The sequence below is a fragment of the Notechis scutatus genome, chromosome 6 (assembly GCF_049901735.1).
Source record: "Notechis scutatus isolate UNSWTSFEM ecotype Mainland chromosome 6, rNotScu1.2, whole genome shotgun sequence".
NCBI lineage: Eukaryota > Metazoa > Chordata > Lepidosauria > Squamata > Elapidae > Notechis > Notechis scutatus.
The window spans coordinates 68,938,672-68,959,802 of NC_142014.1; the positions used below are offsets into that span (position 1 = coordinate 68,938,672).

Sequence of the window (21,131 nt, forward strand, 5' to 3'; positions counted from 1 at the left end):
TGTTATTGTAAATCGAGGATTACCTGTATATCCTTACTTGGATACAGATACAAATATAGATTTAAATCTCTGGAAGAAAGTACAGGTTTGAAAAACATTTAGGCATAAAAGCATAGTTATCCACTCATTGCATTCTATGCCGTCTTGATATGATTCTTTTCCATAGCATATTAACAAAATTCAATGCATATGAGCCATGGTGGCACAGTGGCTAGAGTACTGCAGTACTGCAGGCTACTTCTGCTGACTGCCGGCTGCCTGCAATTTGGCAGTTCAAATCTCATCAGGTTCAAGGTTGACTCAGCCTTCCTTCCTTCCAAGGTGGATAAAATGAGGACACAAATTGTTGGGGGGCAGTAGGCTGACTCTGTAAACCACTTAGAGAGGGCTGTAAAGCAGTATATAAGTCTAAATGCTATTGCTAAATGCTATATGATACATGGTCTGCTTTTCAGTGAAAAAGATGGGAAAGACGATAACAGCCCTGCTTGTTTCTCAGCTCAATGGGATAAGAGCTAAAATGGGGATGGGATGATCCGGGGTGTGGCACAAAGGCAACACAGTCACGTAAGTAAGAAAAGTCCCTTTAATACCTCCAACTTTCCCCCCAATGTCCAGTTACCTTCGGCTGGAGAAAAACTCTCCCAAGAACAGTCTTTAAATGAAGGAAATTCAGTCCGAAAACAAAGTACATATAAACTGTAAATAAAAATCCACATAAACCACGCTGCAGCATTTAACGACAGGGCAGGATAAGGAATCGCAGACTTCAAAGGCCAACAAAATACACATAGTTGGGAAGATGCCAGGAACCCAGATAAGCCTCGACAAAACAAGATAATACACTATTTGTTTCCAACAAGTTGCTGTGCACAGACTCCCTTTTTAAACACTGTGTTCCCAGCTGCAGCTAATGAAGGGAATCGGAGCCCTTTCCTCCCCCATAAGCCATGCAACTCACGTTGCTCCCTTCTCCGTTCCTCCCTGTGTGCCCTAGGGTGAAGAGGGGTGGGCCTGGGTCTTCCTCTGAATTTGCTCTGCCTTGCTCTACCTCTCCCCTGCTCTGCCCAGCCGGACTATGCCCTTCCCCAGTTTCTTCCACAGCCAACGGAGCCATACTCCCACTCCCTGTCAGCTGCCGACAGGGGCACGACAGGGGTGGCACAAGGCATGTGAATGTCTCAGAGTAATAAATGCTGAAATAATAATTGGCAGAGTGGAAGAGACAAATGTACATCTCTCTCTCTCTCTCTCTCTTTCTCCTTCCCCCCCTTATACACACATATTTTCCAAAGGGCAGTGGGGGATGGAGAAATCTTATTAAAAAGGTACTGTCTGCTGATCAAATATTTATGCAAGGCAGACCTCAGCCATTAGCTTTCTTTGACCAGACAATGAGATTTTGCTGCAATGCAAAAGGATGGAAAAAAAACAAGGGGGATCGAAAGAAAGAGAAAGTACAGACTGAAATCTAACTAAAACCAAATTAATTTAGAGGGTGACAGGCTAAGGCAGTATTGATTCCCTATTCTTTTGTGTATTTTTATCGGCAGAAGTGGTTGAAATGAGTATCCCATTCATATTTGCTCCCTGACTTACACCAGACAAGTAATTAATCAGAATCAAGGTGCTTTGGAAATTATACATTGCTGGAATATGATGGTGCATAAAACTAACTGACTGTATCAGTGCTTTTCAACCATGGCAAGTTTAAATCCACCTATCATAGTGTAAGGAAGTTAGCACCCACCCCTCTCCTAGAAAAATGAAATGTCCTAGGAAATATTAAAAAGGCAGAATATTTCCCCTAAAAAGAAAAGTAGAAACTCAAAGAGGCAGAAACTCATCCCCGCCCCCACCTTTGCTAATGGACCATTACTCTGGCCTGGGCCAGCCTATTTTACATAACAAAGTTCTACTCCAGGTAGAGCTATAGGAATTGCCCAAACGTCGTTCATTACATCATCATCCAGCAAGGCACCACCAAGCCTGGGATTCAGGACAGCCTACAGAGTTGCCCCTGCATGGCCCCATGGGAGTCTGACAACCAATCAGAACACAAGCTCAAATTCAAATCCCAACAGAGGGTATAAAACCCAGGCACACTCAGCATATCAGCCCTTCTTTTCCTTCACCCAACATCTTGAAGCATGTGATTGTCTTTTTCACTTTGGAGCTCCAAGCCATGTGGGTCCTGTCCACCATGAAACCATCTTTCCAAGAAGCCTCCATGTTTCCAGTGTCTTTTTCCCCACTTGGAACTGAACCCAGAAGGTTATTTCTTCCAACAATTACTAAAATTGAGAAACACTGATCTATATATCCTTTTGTTACCATTTTGTGGGCCAGGAGAAACTTAATTAAGTGTATACCATAATCAAATAATCATTGTAGCAGGTAGTTTCAGGCTCAAACCATCCTGGGAGAATTTAGAGCCACCTCACTTTCCTCCATCAGTATGTCACGCAGGGGGAAAAAAGATGAATAGATGGTTTTCCTTTAACTATCACAAAGTCCTAAAGCAGTTCTGTAAAAATGGGATTGCTTCTAGAAATTCCTCTTGCAACTGTGACCTGAGAGTTTTTTTTTTTAAAGTAAATCAGTTGGTTGTCCTTAATGATGTCAATCCGTGTTGAGCCCCCATAGATTTTGCTCATAAAGCTATTTTTAAAAAGAGGCAACAAATAACTTTCCAGCCATATTTGTAATATTTGCAGGGTCTCTGAAAGGTAATTATTGATAGTTTTAGCAGGTCATCTTCGGCATGTTCCATCATAGCACAGGAGTGAATATTTCTTTGGACAGTTGTTGATTGTATCAACTGTATCATTTGAATACAGCCAAGTTGTTGCTCAAGGCTTTAGAATTCCCAGGATATGTTTTTCATACCCAAAAAATGGTACTTGATTTTATAGGGGAAATCTAATGTTGGATTTTCTTTGTCTCAAAATAAAAACAGGCGTGCTAGGGACAGAGCTGTAGATCAGTCGATGGGAAGGCTGCAGGTTTTTAGGTTTTTCTACTTTCTAGCATGATTCATTCATTTTTATGACAATTTTATGGTGGTCATTAAGTGAATCCAGCTTCCCCAATGGGTGTATTTCTTCTTTTTTGCCAGTAATTGGGTGGGTGGGGGGGAGGAAAGGTTGCAAGCTGCAGTCCCATGACTGCAGGATACTTCAGTTAGTTATAAATCTTGCCAAGGGTTCCAATTACAATTGCAAGTACAGGTCATAAATCACTATTTCAAAGGCTGTCATAACTTTGAACCATTGTTAAACAAATAGTCCTAAACTGAGGTCTACCTTTATGAGGTTATTGTCTGTCGCTTGCAAGGGACCAATTTAGGTTTTATTGACTCTCCATTTTAACTTAGGAAGAAGGACTGTTTTTCATTCTCTCCTGTGTCAATCCCTCAGCTTTGTGACTGCAGCTGTTGTAGCAAAAATTGCTTAAGGAAATGGAAAAGCAATTCTGGATGACATCAGTCATTGGAGTTAAAATGCATTGTGGCCTTCACAAGTTTAGTTCACAGTGTTGTTAAATTTCAGGATGCTACAGAATTCTTTTTGGTGCTAATACAGTATGCAATATTTTTTTCTGCAACTGAGCTCCTGGTTTGGTTTTTCCAGTGTAGGAGGAAAAAGCAAGAAACAAGAATGAGGACATTATGATGGTGCAATCAGGGTTCAGAGCAATCAGGAAAGTAAAGGTAGAAGACTAAACTTCCTTTCTGCGCAACTTACCACCCTGAGTAATTACCATATATATGTCTAAAAAACAAAAAGAGAGCTTCCCATTTTCCAGGGCCATTCTAGCCTTCAGCTTGGGTACCTCTCAGCATCTGGAAACTGAAAGAGAAATTAAGTTTCTCTTCTAGAATCAAGGCCGGAAGACTGGCTAGAACAATTATCTGAGGATTTAATTTCAGTACCCTGAATATATTTTTTTTAAAATCCTGATTTTCATAGCTTTATGATTGGGCTACAGATGATATGCCAGACCTTTGATTGATCTAGCTTGGTATGTTCCATGAATATAGCTGTTACAGCTATCAAAAAACACCCTTTTAAGAATCTCTCAACTTGTGGAATGAATTCCCTTGGCTGTTAGTTTTGGGTCCTTCTCTTTCTGCTTTTCTGGTAGGATTAAAGACTCTTTATCTTACGCAATGCTTTTTCAGTTGTGGCAATAACCTTGGATGACTTTTGTTTGTGTTTCAGTTGTTCATATTTTACTCTTGTAGTGCCTTTGTAAAGGCAAAAAGTGGAATATAAATCTAAATAATAAAGGAATTGCAGTCTTGGTTCATGGTAACTTGCACCCATTTCCACTTCATTTATACCTATAGGCATGCATATCACAGCATGTCCACGTTCATTTGTTTTCCGATGCTAAGAAACTGAGCTGCATTACAGGCTCACGCAAGTATAAATGCTACATGATGGGATCCAGCAGAGGAATATAGTGACTTCACTGCCTTACATGGACTTGAGAGGTCTTTGGTTCTCTCTGAGCTTGCTTTTTTTCCTTGCAGATATTTCATTACCCAAACTAGGTAACACCATCATGCTAGTAAGGGATGCTGTTTGCAAACAACACTCCTTTCTGGCACTGATGATGTTACCCAGGGTGGGATTCAAAAATCCCAACAACTGGTTCGCTGCCCAGTTGTTGGGTGGACGTGGCCTACTTGAACTTCCGGGAAGGCCATTTTTCGCCTTCCTAAGGGTCTGGAGGCTTCCTTGGGTCTCTGGGAGGACGATAATGGCCTCCCCGGGGCTCTGGAGGCCCCCCAGGAAACTGGAAACAGGCCTGTTTCTGGACTTCCGGAAGGCCCATTTTTCCCTCTGCCAGAGCCTCTGCACAGACCCTGCACTAACCTGCATCGAAAATGGACCATGTGGAGACTCCTGGGAGGGGAGGGGCACGGGTGGGCGGGGCCAGCCAGTCGGTTCAAATACCAGTTCGGTGAACCAGATGCAAATTTAACATCTGGTAGAATCCCACCCCTGATGTTACCTAGTTTGAGTAATGGAACATTTCCAAGAAAACCACCCAGCTCAGAGAGCAACAAGGATCCCTCATGTCAACCCAGAGCTACAGATATTCTCCTTTATTAGGACTTGATCCTGCAACCTACTAGTTCAGGAAATCTTTTGCTAGACCAAAGCAAATAAAGTGGGCTTTGTAGCTAAGCAAATAGCAGCAATATATGGAGCAAAACAATGAAATCTGGCTGCAGGAAACAATTTCCCTGCCTATTAAAAGAAGCCTTTATGAGGGCTGCATTCCACCTCCAGCGTAGCTTGAGATAATTTTGCCATTTCTGTCTTTTAAAAGAATGACTAAAGGCATCCTCCTCCAATGACCCGACAATAAGTAATTAACTCCCCTAGCCACTGTTTAATCACACAAGCATTTTGCCACAGAATGACAACCCAACAGAATGACGACCCTGGTTGAAGGCAAACATTCAAGGAGATAATGGAATGTCATCAGCCTGGTCAGCAATCCCTTTGGCAGATTCAGCATTCCACAGGACTAGGTCCTTACCAGAGATGGAGTGGAAGCAATCTGAAGAGAGGGAGGGTGGGGTCAGTTTTCAAGAGCTCCTCCATCATTTCATTTCAGCTTTCTCCCCCTCCTCTTTCTGGCTCTAATTTGCCCACAAGACAGCTGCGCCTGCCTTTGATGTGTATCTAATTCTTGCTCCTTTCTCCTTTACACTCCTTCACTCCATTTCTACCTGATTGCTCTGGACAAAGAGAACAGCAAAAGACCATTTAACACTGTTGTAAAAGAAGAATAATCCCAGCAAGCCGAGGAGCTGTGCTCTATATAAACCATGCTGCAATTTTCCCTGCTTTGTTTGAAAACCATCTGAACGCCAGTAATTGGTTTGCCAATGACTAGATTGTCCCTCTCTTCCTTGTAAAGAAGATGGATGGCTGCCTCTGCGGGTTTGAGGCATTGTGTTGGGTCTGTCACAGAAAGGAGGTCAAGTGTTGGGTCACTGTGCAGTTCCTTGGTCTCTGACTGAAGTAGCCTGAGAAACCAAGGTTTGTAAGTGTCAAAACAGTATTAACATTCCTCTGTTGGGTGGAAGAATGGGTTTGGGGTCTCCAAACTAGGCAACTTTAAGACTTGTGGACTTCAACTCATAGCTGGCTGGGGAATTCTGGGAGTTGAAGTCCATGAGTCTTAAAGTTGCCAAGTTTGGGGATCCCTGAATGGGTCCATCTCATCTGTCATTCTGTTTCCAGTCATCTTACTAGATGTCCTTGAGTAGCCTAAGAACAAGTCATAACAAGGATACTCAACTTTCAGTCTTCAGGAGTAACCTTCTTATAAGCATAAGGGTTCTACTGACTATTCTCTGTATAAAGTTAGGGAAAAATATTTCTGTTGTTGTGACTCCATCCATGCATCCACCCACCCACCCATCCCGAGTTCCATTCCTTTGAAAGTTGAAGATGGTATACTTATGAGGAACAGAGAGAGAAACAAAAATTAGTAACAGAATAACAGAGTTGGAAGGGATCTTGGAGGTCTTCTAGTCCAATCCCCTGTTCAATCAGGAGATACCATTCCAAACAAGTGGATGTCCAGTTTCTTCTTAAAAGTCTCCAGTAATGGAGCATCCACAACTTCTGGAGATAAGTTGTTCCACTGGTTAATTGTTCTCACTGTTAGGAAATTTCTCCTTAGTTCTAGGTTGCTTCTCTTCTTGATTAGTTTCCATCCATTGTTTTTTGTCTTGCCTTCTGGTTCTTTGGAAAATAGGTTGACACCCCCACCCCCTCTTTATGACAGCTCTTCAAATATTGGAACAGTGATATCATTTCTCCTGGTCGTTCTTTTCACTAGACTAGCCATACCCAATTCCTGCAACAGTTCTTCATAGGTTTTATCTTCCAACCCTCTAATCATCTTTGATGCTCTTTTCTGCACTCTTTCCACAATCTCGACATAATATGATTATTATAATATATTTTATATACATTACATTAATGTAATGTAATGTAATATATAACATAACAGAATAGGACCAGGGATTTGTACACCTGTGCTCCTTCAGTAACCTCTCCCTTCTCCCAAAGCAGAAAAAGTCCTCTTGACTATTAACCATTGAGACAGCCATGACCTGGATGACTGAGAATCTCCATAGACGCTCTGGCTAACGTTTAATCCTACTGTGTTTCCCCCAAAATAAAACTGGGTCTTATATTAATTTTTGGTCCAAAAGATGCATTAGGGCTTATTTTCCAGTTGGGTCTTATTTTGGAGAAAATATGGTGCTAAATGTGTCTGTCTGGATGACAGACTGGGGCTTATTTTGGGGGATAGGGCTTATATTATGAGCATCCTGAAAAAACCATGCTAGAGCTTATTTTCCAGTTGGATCTTAATTAGGGGAAAACATGGTAGAAGACCGAAATTAGGTTGGCATCTACAGTTCATCACACCCACCTATACCCTGGTGGCAAGTTTCATTCTCAAAATACTAATTTTTGTGTGTATGTGGCCAATATGGAACCACTTTTCTATCAAAAATTATTAGCAGATTCTGGTAATTTCAGGGATTGTGAAAATGGAAATAATGGGATGTGGGGGGAAGGAATTACTATCAAAGCAGTTTTTTTCACAAACCCCAAGATTTTAAGGATGCTGATTTTAAGTGACTTGTTTCTATAGTTTAAAATTTAAATTTTTATTGGTTGTAAATGCTTTGATTTATGGGCTAAAAGAGGAATAAAAAATTAATAAGTAAAATTGAAACAAAATCCTGATTTTGGGTGGGACAAACTTTTGTTCTTTTTTTTTCTTTTTGACAAAAAAAACCCCTCTAACATAGATGCTTTTGAACTCAGGAAAGCTTAATATATTTATTTTGTGAAAATTTCTCCAAGCCCCTCTATATAATAAAAATTGTCACTAAATCATTGTCCCTCAGAGGACTTGAACTGTAAAAACAACAATACGAAAACCATTTTCCCAGCTTAAAAAAAGTTCAGTTTTTTAATGGCAAACTACAGAGAAAATATTGGTATTTGTATTAAAGTAATGGATAATTTAGTTTGTTTATTTATTATCATTCTATGCCATCCATCTTACTAAGACAGCAACTGGATGTTTCATAATATAATACAAAGTTTAAAAGTGCTAAAAACAATTAAAATTAGAATAAAAAGCTTGAAAGTCAAAGTTAGCTGATTAGAGATAAACCTGAAATAATGTTTTCAAGACAGTTTATAACTGCTATAAAAAAATCTCACATATAAAATTAAGCATTTCTCCGCCCTATTTTATTTGAAAGAAAATCTCTGTGTGTTTAGCGGAATTTGCTCTTTAACAATGCGTGATTATAACTGCAGCTCTTGACATAAGGAGTTAAGAGGATTTTGGAAATAATATCTTGGCCATGGTTAGTTTATACTGAAAGGAAATGATCTATCGAAAACCATGAAGGAATTAAAAAAATGAGTAGGGTTTGAGGAGGAAGCAGAGATAATAAAGGGAATAAAATGAAAGTTTGCAGTAGGGATTAAATATATTGGAAGATCTAAGTCACACTGCAGAAACAGAGCCATAAGGGATGGTGGCAGATTTAGCAATAAATTGGACTCCTCCATAACATGTAGGCTTCTCAGTTAAAATTTAACGAAAGCAGGAAGAGAAAGATCATTCTGCTTCCCTTCTCCAACATAGTTCCATACATAGTTTGAATGTGACAATAAGGTTTGGTTGAGTTCACTTGCCTGTTTCCCATGGTGCTTATACATAGTTTTATTTATTTATTTTATTTATTTATAAAATTTATTAGCTGCCCATCTTGCCATAGGATAACTCTGGGCAGCTTACAGTTATATAGATATTCTTTCCTTCGATCAGAGGGATAGAATCAAGATCACATGAAGTGTTTTGGTCGCTACAATATAAAGAAGATGTTGGAGACTCTAGAAAAAGTGCAGAGAAGAGCAACAGAGATGATTAGGGGGACGGGAGGCTAAAATATATAAAGAACAGCTGCTGGAACTGGGATGTCTAGTTTGATGGGGGGAAAAAAGACTAGGGGTGACATGATAGCAGCTTTCCAATATCTCAGGGGCTGCCACAAAGAAGAGGGAGCCAAGCTATTCTCCAAAGCACCTGAGGGCAGGACAAGAGGCAAAGGGTGGAAACTAATCAAGGAGAGAAGCAACTCAGAGCTAAGGAGAAATTTCCTGACAGTTAGAACAATAAATCAGTGGAACAACTTGCCTCCAGAAGTTGTGAATGCTCCAACACTGGAAGTTTTTAAAAAGATGTTGGATAACCATTTCTCTGAAGTGGTGGTGTAGGGTTTCCTGCCTAAGCAGGGGGTTGGACTAGAAGACCTCCAAGGTTCCTTCCAGATTCTATTCTATTCTATTCTATTCTATTCTATTCTATTCTATTCTATTCTATTCTATTCTATTCTATTCTATCCTATCCTATCCCATCCCATCCCATCCCATCCCATCCCATCCCATCCCACTCCACTCCAGGCGAAGGGAGGTGTTATTGATACAGGTACTGCTAGAATTACAACCACAATTGAGCCCTCAGTTAAGTGACTTTTGCCCCATTTTACAATCTTCCTTGCCATGGTTGTTAAGTGAATCACTACAATTGTTAATAATTAAGTTAGTAATACGGCTGTTAAATCGATCTGGCTTCCCCATTGTTTGTCGTAAAAGTGGATCCTATGACCCGGGGACACTGCAACTGTCATAAATATGAGTCAATTGCCAAGCAATTTGACTCATATTTGTGAGCAATTGTTTGCTGGCTTGTTTGTTGATAGACTGCCCAACTCCATATCTGCGTGTGAATGTGATGACTGCTGTACCCCACATATCCAAAGTTGCAAACACATATTCTTTAATATCCTGTAGCATTTTGCTTTGATTGCAAAAAAGTCATTTTAGCGTATCTAAGTTAATTTGTCTTTCTTGGCATCCTCCCCTGTGCCATCCTATCTTCAGTTTCAGATAAGCATGAAAAGAAAAGAGAAGAAAAAAGAGAAGAGAAGAAAAGAAAGAAAAAGATGAAGGAAGGAAGGGGGAAGGAAGGAAGGAAGGAAGGAAGGAAGGAAGGAAGGAAGGAAGGAAGGAAGGAAGGAAGGAAGGAAGGAAGGAAGGAAGGAAGGAAGGAAGGAAGGAAGACCTGCAACTTGGAATAGAATATAATTACAGTACATAGTTCTGCACTCTGGAGGCATCAAATTGTAATTACTTTTTCCTTGGATCTGATTCATTGACAGTTCAAGCTCATCGCGCTTACAACAGCTGAGCTTCTTAATTACCCACCATGCTGGCAAAAAGTCTCCAATTTGCTTCTGAGAATCAAGGTCATTAACCCAACTCATTATCTGATGCAAAACCAATGTGGGTGGTAATTCTGTCAGGGATGTGCATGGGAACGGAGGAGCAACAGATAGAATGGAAAGGTTACACAGCCTAGATGAAAAATAGAAATGGAAAGGCTGTATTTCATTCTTCTAATTAAGAACAACAATCTTGAATATTCTTGTGCTGGGAATTACTTGAGCTAAAAGCCAAATGATGCTGCCTAAGATTTCATGCATTTGGCTTCAGTTAATTAGAGGCAACTTAATTTTTACTAGATAGTCCAGGAACAAAATCCACTCTGCGGTCACAAACCAAGAAGTTGCTTAGGTTCAAGCTATGTTATAGAAGAAAAGCACAGAGTCAGCTCATAAATTTATTTCTGTCATGTTTCCTCATTCCGAATGAGGATGAGTACTGGAGATGGCTGTGGGCAGTTTCTTCTGGGGAATTAAATGTTCTCTGCTGGTAGATTTTTTAAAACCTACCATACACAGATAGTCCTCGACATACAACAGCTCATTAATCACCATTCAAAGTTACAGTGGCTCTGAAAAAAGTGGCTGATGACCATTTTTCACACTTACAACTGCTGCAGCATCCCCATGGTCATGCGATCAAAATTCGGATGCTTGGTGACTGACTCATACTAATGATGGTTGCAGTGGCTATTATAAGTCGAAGTGCTATTGCTATCCACCAAAGTATATTACATACAAGAATATCCACACGTTTCCTATTGTGCAGGACATGATGGAATGGATTTAAATTAGATTCGGTTACATAGAAAAAACCCATAACAATAAAAACAGTTGGGGAGGGGTCTCCCAAAGCAAAAAGAAATAGTTGGGGAGGGGGTGCCCCAGAGGAATAAAAAAGTTTGGGTCCCCCAATCAGTCCCCCAAAGATTGAAGTATTGGTAGCAGTGATGGGATTCAAACTTTTTTACTACTGGTTCTGTGGGCACGGCTTGGTGGGAGTGGCATGGTTTGGTGGGCATGGCTTGGTGGGTGTGGCAGGGGAAGGTTACTGCAAAATCCCCATTCCCTCCCCACCCCACTAACCTGCTTTCCAGCTCCGTTCTTCTGTGCAGGGCAACAAAAGAAGACCCAGCCGATCAGCTGGGACTCGGGAGACAGAGAATAGATGGGGGCAGGGCCAGTCAGAGGTGGTATTTGCCGGTTCTCTGAACTTCTCAAAATTTCCGCTACCGGTTCTCCAGAACTGGTCAGAACCTGCTGAATACAGTCTCTTGAGTGGTGGGCTGCTCTTCATTGCATGAGATCAGGGCAAAGCTAGACAGCTCAATTTAGATTTCTGCATTGATCAGGGAGTTGGACTTAATACCTAAATGTCCCCTTTGGACTATAATTATAAGAATTTCAGCATATAGGACCCATTTAACCCTTTCGTCTCTTGCTAAAGCCCGGAGAAGCTTTGTTCTTCAAAGCAGACAATTGTCACCAGAGGGACTTCTCCTTTGGTGATTTAGAAAGAGAAGATCAGGGAAGGGAAGGATTAAGCTGCATCTCTGCCTCCTGCAGGGCAGATCCTCCCTGGGTTTGTTTGTTCTTTTTTTAAATGTGCCATTTCCATTCCAAGGTAGATGTAGCTTCCCATCTATATTGGCCCTTAATTCAGTGATGTAGGAAGACATAAAAGATGAATGCGCCCTCAGAACTAGCTGTTCCCTAGTCAAAGGTGACTCTACTAACTTAGCAAGTTTCACTCTGTGCAGCGGGAGGTGCCCTGCTCCTTAATTAAATATTCAACCCCCGGGGCTGAAATTCCCAGTGTGCAGTCAAGCTTATCTTAGCTGCAGCTGTCAGGCTTTTCAGTTGCAGGTGCCTTTGTGCAGATAGCAGACAATTACACAGTTATCATCTCTGTTAAGATACGACAGTTTGGGCTGAATTATGCTTCCGCAACAGGTTCTGTAGTGTCCTCCTAATGCAAAGCATATTGGTTGGACAGATCTTGCAAGAGCTGATTAAGTGGTGATCTTTGACAAGGGGCCCCGGCTGCTGTGAAGTAATCAGACTCCTGGGATTCTGGCTTTTCAATCCACCCCGCCCGGCAATGTATTGATCACAAGGAAAAACACTTTAAAAAGGAGCAGCCCCAACAGGTAACTGGTACAACTGAGCCTAGGATTTAGGAAGTCCTTGGTTGGAATTTAATACAAGCCACCAATTATCTACCCATTGCAATTAACGATTAATAGTGCCTTAAACACCAACTCTTACACATTTATGTTTCCTGATTTGAATGCCTGAATTGGACTTCAGTAAAACTATTGCCATGGTCTGACTGGGTCCATAAATCACGCTAAGCTTTAGTGAGCTTTGTTTAGGTTTTAGCTTAGCACAGAAGACAGGAATTAGGGGCTTTGTGTTGCCAAGGCATCCACAGCAATACCCCCAGATAATAGCACCATGCAAAACATTTGGAAGGATAATAGCTGCTCAAGAGCAAGCTATTCAAGCAAATGCGAACAAGACCGGAATTGAAAAATCATCAAATGATTCAAAGTGCAGATTGTGCAAAGAAGCAGAAGAAACAGTAGATCATACACACAGCTCCTGCAAAAAAAAAGATAGCACAAACTGATTATAAACAATGATGTAACATAGCCGCCAAAATATGAGTCATCGGGACATCTGTAAAAATTTTCATGTGCCAGGAATGAATAAATTGGTGGGGACATATGGTTGAAAAAGTAGTTGAAAATGAGCAGGTTGAAATATTATGGGATTTCTGAATGTAAATGGTAAAATTGTGCACGACACACCAGATTTAAGAAGAAAGTGTGAATTAGTGATGTGGCAATACCAGGATATAATAATAAGACAGAGAATTGGAAAAGATCACAAAGTATTAAGTTCTGAAAACTGAAACTGAATGATTATGGCATAAAGCTGCCATAGTGTTCCCAGTGACTATCAGCATACTGGGTACCACATTCAAAAGCCTTGGACCACACTAAGAAAACCTGAGCATTGGCAAAATTTCCATCTCTTGATTGCAAAAGGCCATACTGCTTGGATCCACACATACACTATGGTGGGACATTATGAAATCCCATGATCTTGGGAAGAACTCGCTGCAAATGAAGGCCAACACCAGCTAAAGAACTGGTAATTGTGATTTCTCATTGTTCTGTATATAATAATAATTTGTTATATTTCTGTGCCATCTGGCTCCCAATAACTCATAACGATTAAAGATATTACAATAAAACACAACAAATTAAAAAGCTGGCAAGCACAATGAAGTGAGTGGACAAGTTCACAACAACCACAGAATGGGAGCCATCTGGATCTTGAGAAGAATCTCAAAAACCTCATTCCAGAGGGCAGGTGCTGCTCAGTTCTTTCAAGAAGGAGAACTGCACTTGATGTCAAGTTTAGAAATGTCTCACAATTCTTTGTCCTGTTGCAGAAAGGAATTATTACTTATGTCTCCAGCCATGGATTGATAGCTAAACAGGATACATAGGCTGTGTGGATTAGACTTCAACTCTTAAGAGGTATTTACGTGATGTAGTAGCATTGGGCATTGAATCAATCCATTTCTTGATTTGTCCTATGCAATGAACTATAAATTGGGTTGGCATAATATGCTAAGGCATACACAAATCTAAAATTCATATTCACTAAGCCTAGCATGTTGTACAAATGCATCTGCTGGATCTTTAACCAGCGTGATTAAGCATTTTGAGCCTCAAAGCCAACTTGTTCAGCTCCTGGGGGTTCCTCTTTTAATTACAAGCAAGCCCTTTTGAAGAGCCCCATGTTGGGGAAGGTGAATTAATATTAACTGGCATCATGATTTCAAGAAGTAATTGTTCCAACTTGATTTGAAATATCTAAGATCTTAATGTAAAGCAGGTTGATTTGCTATCACTAATCTCTAGTTCTACTTGAATTCATTAGAACCACTATACATACTTTCCCCCCAAGTAAGTCTTAAAACCATTTTAATAGGTTCCATTCTATTCAAAGCAAAAAAAATAATTCTAAAAACAATGAATGAAACAATAAATTAGTGGCCATACAGTTTAATGTTATGGATTTACTGTCTTCACATTCTCTTTTCTTATCAATAGTAGAAAGTATTGTCTGATAACTTCTTTGAAGCTTCTTCAGAAGTGAAGTTTCTGACTAACCTTCCACTACGTCAATATGCTTTGTCTGTTTCTATTTAATTTCATCCCCATAACCAGCTTGGTCAAATCTATAGATTTTCAAATTCATCCAACCATGTTTTGGCACGATGTTTGAACTTTGCTTTGATGTCAGTATTGGATGTTTCTTTGAAGCCATCATCAGTTGATTTGCAAGCTTATGTGTCATATGTGCCTTTCCAGGAGAGAAAGATGCACAAGCTAATTTCTTATTGTCCATAAACAAAGCTGAACTTTCCATAACAACTTTGCCAGAAGAGCTCCTCCACACACACCATGGTCATTTTCTACCCCCTCAGCAGTCGGAATGGAGCAACTTACCACAGCTGACTCGCCCTGGCTGACTTGCTCTGGTCATCTTGCCCTGGCCAACTTGCTGGGGCCAAATCACTGTGGGACAATTCAGGTAGAATTCAGGTTGCAGCTCACCGCAGCCTCGAGGACTTCTAACTTGAGAAGGTTCAAACCTAAAGGTCCTGCTGCAATTCACTTGTCCCTCTCTTGAGTTATCCCATGTTTTTTTTTAACTTGTTTTATTTCATCTTGAAAACAAATTTGTCTTGAGTCCAACTGGACTTGTGAGGGAGCAGAAATTGAAACCCAGTAGAAAGGTAGCAGTAAGTCAGGAGCATAACAATTCAGAGGGGTCTAACCCCAGCTACAGAAGGAATGGTCGATTTGTTAAGACAACAAGAATGTTATTTCATATCTCCACAATCAGAGATGATGATCTTCTTGCTTGGCTTGCCATTCTTTGACCCAAAGCTCTGTATTTTCCTCACAACGTCCATTCCCTCTCTGACTTGGCCAAAGACCACATGTTTCTGATCCATTCAGTTTTCTCAGTGCAGATGAAGAACTGAGACCCATTTGTACTGGGACCAGCATTCACCAGAGATAAAAAGCCAAAGTCTGTGTGCTTGAGTATGACGTTCTCATCGGTGAACTTCTCACCATAAATAGATTTACCGCCTGTTCCATTATGGCAGGTAAAGTCACCACCCTGAACACACGAATCCAGGAATGACTCTGTGAAAGCACGATCCCTTGTAACCGAAGCCTTTCTCCCCAGTGCTCAACACACAGAACTTTTCTGCTGTCTTTGGAACTGTGTCTGCAAACAGCTTGAAGGTGATGCGCCAAGGTGCTGTCCATCGGCGGAGACATCGAAAAACACGAGAGGGTTAGGCATAGCTGGGGGAAATGCATCGCATGAGTGAAATGTAAGGGTTTAAAAAAAAAAAGCATAGTACCAGCCACAGACAAGGACCAGCAACCACAGCTCCCACACCAATGAGTGCGGCACAGTGGCAAGTTATCCCACGTCGAGTTGTCTGTGGCAAATTGTGCCATAATGAATTGGCTGTGACGAGTTGACCCATGGTGAGTCAGCTGGGGCAAGACAGACAGTGAATCAGTCAGGGTGAGTTTTTCTAAACCCTTCAGCAGTTATGCAGTTCAGAATCACAATACATGCCTGACTAGATGCATAAGACATCACTATTAAAAATACAACAGACCCCGCTAAAAGTCTTTTTTGCAGGATGCTGAAGACATCTATGGGATATCTGGGAATCAAGTTATCAATTTGTTAGATGACAAATCTCATTGGAAATTCGTTATAGCGGTCATGTACACAAACACACGTCTTCTTTTTCTCTTTATCAAAAGCAGCTTGTTCATCATTTGAATTCAAAGTCAAAGCAAAAAAAAAAAAAGCAATTGGAAACGAGAAGAGCTTATAAAACACATCACACACACAGCCTTCAAACATAGTAATTGCTCAGATCAAAAGCCTGGTTTTTTTTTTCTTCCTTATGTTGGAAAAGAACTGATTTGCATGTTTCCTTAATATTTGGGCATTCTCATTGCAGCTCTCAAAGTGTCACTCAAGACAAAAAGCTGTGTGTAGAAATGAAAGTTCATTACTATTATTACTACAGTTGTATTTGCTGAAATAATAAGACAGGGGGATGATTAAAGGAGATGACTGAAGAAAAAATGTGACAAAAGAGATAGATGTTCAAAATATCTCATTCTTCTATCTGAAACTCAAGTATCCCCATAGTATAAAATGCTCTTAAGCATATTTATCAAAGTACTTTTCATTTATTGAAAAGTAAGTTTGCATTCTTCTAACTAATCTCAAAAAGTGAAGCCATATTTGGACAGAGACCACAAGAAAATCTCAGAGGAGAAGACTGGAATTAGGAAGTTGCATCAAAACATCCTGTCAAAAGACAGTAGCAAATAATCCTTGCCAAGAGAAAATTGTATGGACATATCCATGTAGCCCCCAGGAGTCCAGTTCAATTCAAGTGGGTTTAATTTTTTTCATAAATATAATTAGAATTTCAGCCTGATTACCTCCTGTCATTTCTTAGAACATTTTGCCTAACCATAAACCTACTATTCATTTAGCTTTGGATAACAGAGTGGACTATGTCTGCAGAATATATAGTCCAGCCATTGTTACCTATTGCATTTAATGCATTTCTTCTTAATTACAAGCTGACTCATTGCTTGCTAAGCCAAATTCTATTATGAATTAGCATGTTCTGCAAACAAAGGCCATTTCACGACAGGATGCAGATTCCTTCAGAGATTTGGAATAGGACTCAGCTTCTTCCCAATTGCAAGTTTTGGGTATTTATAAAAAAAGCAGTGGGTTTTTTTTCTTTTGGATCAGAGGTGGTATTCAGCAGGTTCTGACCAGTTCTGGAGAACTGGTAGTGGAAATTTTGAGTAGTTTGGAATACCACCTCTGACTGGCCCCGCCCCCATCTATTCTCTGCCTCCCGGGTCTCAGCTGATCAGCTGGGTCTTCTTTGGTTGCCCTGCACAGGACATTGGAGCTGGAAGGCAGGTTAGTGGGATGGAGAGAGAATGGGCATTTTACAGTATCTTTCTTCTGGAGTGTGGTGGGAATAGAGATTTTTACAGTATCCTTCCCCTGCCACACCCACCAGGCCATGCCCACCAAGCCACGCTCACAGAACTGGTAGTAAAGAATTTTGAATCCCACCATTGCTTTGGATGTGCCATAGGACCATAAAATGGGTAGTCTGGTTCTTCCCACTCCTGCTTTTGTGACATGCCAGCTAGACTTGTGTGAAGAGGCAAAAGTATAGCACGATACACAGCTTGGTGGCTTGTCATCACCACCATTGGGATTCTAGTTTTTAGAGAAGGCTCAAATACTTCTGATTCTACTGGCTGGAAAAAAAACATTGGAGACAATCTAAAGCCTCCTTTGCCCCTCTCCAGTTTTTTTTAACCTTTACAGAAATGCTTCTAAGACATTTTATCCTGAGGTTCCGTGGTAGCCCTATCATAGAGTGTTTTGCTTCTTTCTTCTCACTTGTTATTCCACGAACGAACGAAGTTGCTCGTGTTTTAATTGCAAGTTGTTCACTGTTTGTTGAAAGTGTTGAGGATTCTTTTTTTTCGTTCTGGTTTCCCCCTCCCCCCTCTTTCAAGTAATCATTGATGGGTTTTGGCTAGCACAGGCTCACAGATGCACTCTTAAGTATTTTACAGTGGGAAATGGTTTGATAGTTCAGTGTGAAACCTAGGCCCTCCTTGTTGTCTGACAAACAAGTGCTGGCTGTCTAAAACACTTCTGTGATTATCTGTTGACAAGACTGGACCAGTTCTGATTGATTGTTGCTTCTCTGCCAGGATTGTAGAGGCATATAGAAGTAGACATGCCTGTACCTATAGCCAGAAGAGCACAGTTAGTTAGCCTCCTTGGTTTTAACTATGAATCCAGAAGATGTTAGTAATGAAAAGGCTGGTAAGTCTCCAGATTGACAAACTCAGATGGTTGAGGTTCTACGGGAAATTAAACAAGATAATTGCATTCTCCCAGGTACACACAAATAAACGTATCCTAGGTTCCCTTTCATTTATAACATTCTTAAAATGTTTTGCAGCTTTGCATAGCACTTATGTCATGGATGGCATGGGTGACCTTGAAGAAAGGGGAGAAGAGATACCACTAAGAATAGAATGGGACAACTCGCCAGAGCCGACTCGTTGCGACCAACACATCACAGTCAAATCATTGTGGGACAATTCAACACAGTCACTTTTTCAATTCAACAAATACAAAAGTTAAATTAATTTAGAAGAAAATGTGGCCAAAAATAATAAAATAAGGTCAGTCCAGAAATACAAGAGTTACAATAATTTTGACGAAAACATTGTCACCAACAATAAAAGTAACTGAATGAAATGATTAATACAGTATTGAATGATCTCAGATAACAGATAATCAGAGTTGGAAGGGACCTTATAGGTCATCTAGTCCAACCCCCCGCCCAAGCGGGAGACCCTACACCATTTCTGACAAATGGCAGTCCAATCTCTTCTTGAAAGCCTCAAGTGATGGCGCTCCCACAACTTCCAAGGGCAAGTTGTTCCATTGGTTGATTGTTCTCACTGTCAGAAAGTTTCTCCTTATTTCCAGGTTAAATCTCTCCTTGTTCAGTTTCCATCCATTATTCCTTGTCTGGCCTACAGGCACTTTAGAAAATAGCTTGACCCCTTCCTCTCTGTGGCAGCCCCTCAAATATTGGAAGACCACTATCATGTCTCCCCTGGTCCTTCTCTTTACAAGACTAGCCAAGCCCAGTTCCTGTAACCGTTCTTCATATGCCTTAGTCTCCAGTCCCCTAATCATCCTGGTTGCTCTTCCCTGTACTTTTTCTAGAATCTCAACATCTTTTTTATAATGTGGTGACCAAAACTGGATGCAGTACTCTAGGTGTGGTCCTACTAAGGCTTTATAGAGTGGTATTAGTACCTCACTTGAACTTGATTTTATCCCTCTGTTAATGCAATTTAGGATTGCATTAGCTTTTTTGGCTGCTGCTGCATGCTGCTGGCTCATATTTAGCTGGCTGTCCACTAAGACTCCAAGATCCCACTCACAGTTACTGCTATTGAGCCTGGTTTCACCCAGTCTGTTATGTGTACTTTTGGTTTTTCTTGCCTAAGTGTAGGACTTTACTTTTCTCTACATTGCATTTCGTTAGATACAGCCCAGTGTTCTAGTCTATCAAGATCCATCTGGATCTTGAGCCTATCTTCTTGGGTGTTAGCTATTCCTGCCAGCTTAGTGTCATCTGCAAATTTGGTAAGTTCCCCTTCTATTCCCTCATCTAAGTCATTAATGAAGATATCTCGCGATGAGATGTCCCATGGCGAGTTTGCTGCAGCAAATTGGCAATGGGTGAGATGTCCTAGACCCCATTTAGAAAACCATGAGACAAGATGGGCAGGAGCCCACAGTTGCTTAACTTTCAGAAGAGGAAACGGAAGAAGGACCTGCCTTAATGGAGCAAGCAGTTAAAAATGAAGGCTGGGAAGTTTGTACTTTCAAGCTTGCACGATTCTATTAATGTAGCCTTGCAATAAAGTAGAATCAACTCATTTAGACAAATTTTCTGTCTTGTTTACCCAGGAAGGCCCATAGCTATTTTCTAAATTTACGTTTATCTGTCTTAGTGGTATCTATCTTACTAAGTGGCATATATTAATCTCTAGCATCACCTCTTTTGCATCCAATATACTAGAATACCTGGTAAAGCATCTGAGGAGGTTCTTTCCAGTATCCTGCTGTAACTTGGGATTGTAATTGAATAGTCGTATGATGTGAAGGAAAAGTGTTAACCCTTCAAGGCCCATCATGGACATACAAACCTTGAAGTGAATTATGATTGATCTTTCACAGTTTAACTGGCAGTATGAGCAGTTGACATTTAATTACTAAAACAGCGTGTCTACCTGACTTATGGTAAATAGGAATAAATAATGCAGAGGATTTGAAAGAACTTGGCCAATGTCTTCCTGAGGTCTAAAGCAAGTATACTACAGATAAAGCAGATTTTTTAAAAATAAAAATCGCACAAAGGATGGTATAAATAATTAAACCCATGAAGGGGAAAAACTTGTGGCCTTTTGATTGCTGCTTGCTGTTTGACGGGGGACAAAGAGAACAAGAGAGTAAGAGCTCATTACTTAAGTAATTTTAAATAAATAAAAATAAAGTCTATGGTTTGGAGTCAGTTTTGATTCCTGGCAATTGTCTGAATAAGTCTCTGCAGTTTTCTTGGCAACATTTTTGAAAGTAATTAGCATTGCCTTCTTCCTAGGGCTGAGAAAGAATGACTGGCCCAAAGTCACCCAGCTGGATTCATGTCCAAGGCAAGGCACAACGTGAACTATTGATATCTAGCCCAGTGCTTTTAACACTAATGGGAAGATTCCATTCAATTTATATACAATAATCCTGTGTGATTAGTAAGATTGAAAGCAAGTGGATCAAAGACATCTAGTGAGGTCAACTGATGAATGGGAATGGACCTCAGTCTCCTTACTCTCAGTCCAATATCTTTATAGTTTCACCTACATGTTTGTATGCACCATTGATTTTAGATGGTGTACAAGTCAGCACTATATGATTGCTGTATCCTCACTTACTTTGCTCATGGTATCTCAGATTTCTGATTCAAAGTTCTAATAGATTACATTCTCTAGTATAGAGAACCAAGCATGATTCTGAATTA

The 21,131-nt window shown here is 40.4% G+C and overlaps 1 protein-coding gene and 1 pseudogene across 2 annotated transcripts in view; one reads left to right on the top strand and one right to left on the bottom strand.

Moving 5' to 3' along the window:
* The window catches only part of PTPRO (protein tyrosine phosphatase receptor type O), a 164,310-nt gene that overhangs the window by 22,004 nt on the left and 121,175 nt on the right, over positions 1-21,131 (top strand). The gene's annotated exons all lie outside the window — the stretch shown is intronic.
* Positions 15,096-15,786, bottom strand: LOC113419339 (peptidyl-prolyl cis-trans isomerase A pseudogene; annotated as a pseudogene).